The sequence below is a fragment of the Cetorhinus maximus genome, unplaced genomic scaffold, assembly GCF_964194155.1.
Source record: "Cetorhinus maximus unplaced genomic scaffold, sCetMax3.hap1.1 HAP1_SCAFFOLD_4274, whole genome shotgun sequence".
In the NCBI taxonomy this organism is placed as follows: Eukaryota; Metazoa; Chordata; class Chondrichthyes; order Lamniformes; family Cetorhinidae; genus Cetorhinus; species Cetorhinus maximus.
In genome coordinates, this window is record NW_027600178.1 from 12,501 (window position 1) to 14,077 (window position 1,577).

Below are 1,577 nucleotides of genomic sequence, written 5' to 3' on the forward strand. Positions count from 1 at the left end.
GCTGTGGCTTCGAGAGGTGCGCCAGCCACCACTCGAACATGCTAATGTGTCCGTCTGTGACCCGCAGGAAACAGAAGAGCGAGGGTATTCCGCTCAGCCTCAGCAACAGCATACGCGCTGGCCGGCCGAGGGCCCTACCGCATCGGACACCTAGCACCGCATCTTTCCTCTGAGGAGCGAGACACACGCACACCGCTTCCCCGCCACCGAGCACACGTCTGCTTTCGGAGCCAGCGTGGCCTCGCTCGGGTACTGGTTCAACCGCGGGTGGAGGGGTGGTCCGCAGCGGTGCAATTTTCTTACTTTTGCAACAACCGAAGCAACCTGTTGGCGCTCGCACGGCTAGGAAATGCCGACTGGCGTGCGTCGCCTGCGTTCAAAACGGTTCTGGGCACGCACACGGTGTTGACTCTGCCCATGTCAAACACTGCAGTGTGCAACCCAAGGGGACTCAGGCACCCCGCCCGCCCCCTAGGTGCCTGTGAACAGGCTTTGTATTTTTATTTTTCATCATCAAGTACACCGCCAGGTGACACTTTGTGATTTTTATTGCTCATAAATACAGTTCTCTTATTTGTAAATCAACGGAAGCAACATGTTGGCGCTCGCACGACTAGGAAATGCCGACTGGCGTGCGTCGCCTGCGTTCAAAACGGTTCTGGGCACGCACACAGTGCTGACTCTGCCCATGTCAAACACTACAGTGTGCAACCCAAGGGGACTCAGGCACCCCGCCCGCCCCCTAGGTGCCTGTGAACAGGCTTTGTATTTTTATTTTTCATCATCAAGTACACCGCCAGGTGACACTTTGTGATTTTTTTTGCTCATAAATACGGTTTTCTTATTTGTAAAACATCGGAAGCAACATGTTGGCGCTCGCACGGCTAGGAAATGCCGACTGGCGTGCGTCGCCTGCGTTCACATCGGTTCTGGGCACGCACACAGTGCTGACTCTGCCCATGTCAAACACTACAGTGTGCAACCCAAGGGGACTCAGGCACCCCGCCCGCCCCCTAGGTGCCTGTGAACAGGCTTTGTATTTTTATTTCTCATCATCAAGTACACCGCCAGGTGAAACTTTGTGATTTTTTGTTTTGCTGCTCATAAATACAATTTTCTTATTTGTAAAACAACGGAAGCAACCTGTTGGCGCTCGCACGGAGAGGAAATGCCGACCGGCGTGCGTCGCCTGCGTTCAAAAGGGTTCTGGGCACGCACACAGTGTTGACTCTGTCCATGTCAAACACTCTATAGTGTGCAACCCAAGGGGACTCAGGCACCCCCGCCCCAAAGGTGCCTGTGAACAGACTTTGTATTTTTATTTTTCATCATCAAGTACACCGCCAGGTGACACTTTGTGATTTTTTTTGTTCATAAATACACATGTATATATATATATATATTTGACACTTTGTCATTTTGTCTGTTCTTTTCGCCACACGCCATGTTTATTAAACCAGGGTTACCACCGGTCTGGACCCTGGCCGATATTTCAGACCGACAACGGAGTTCGGAAAGCCCGCACAAATTCATCTTAAATCCTCATATAGGACTTCCGAGAGCTCTTTGAAAGGTAT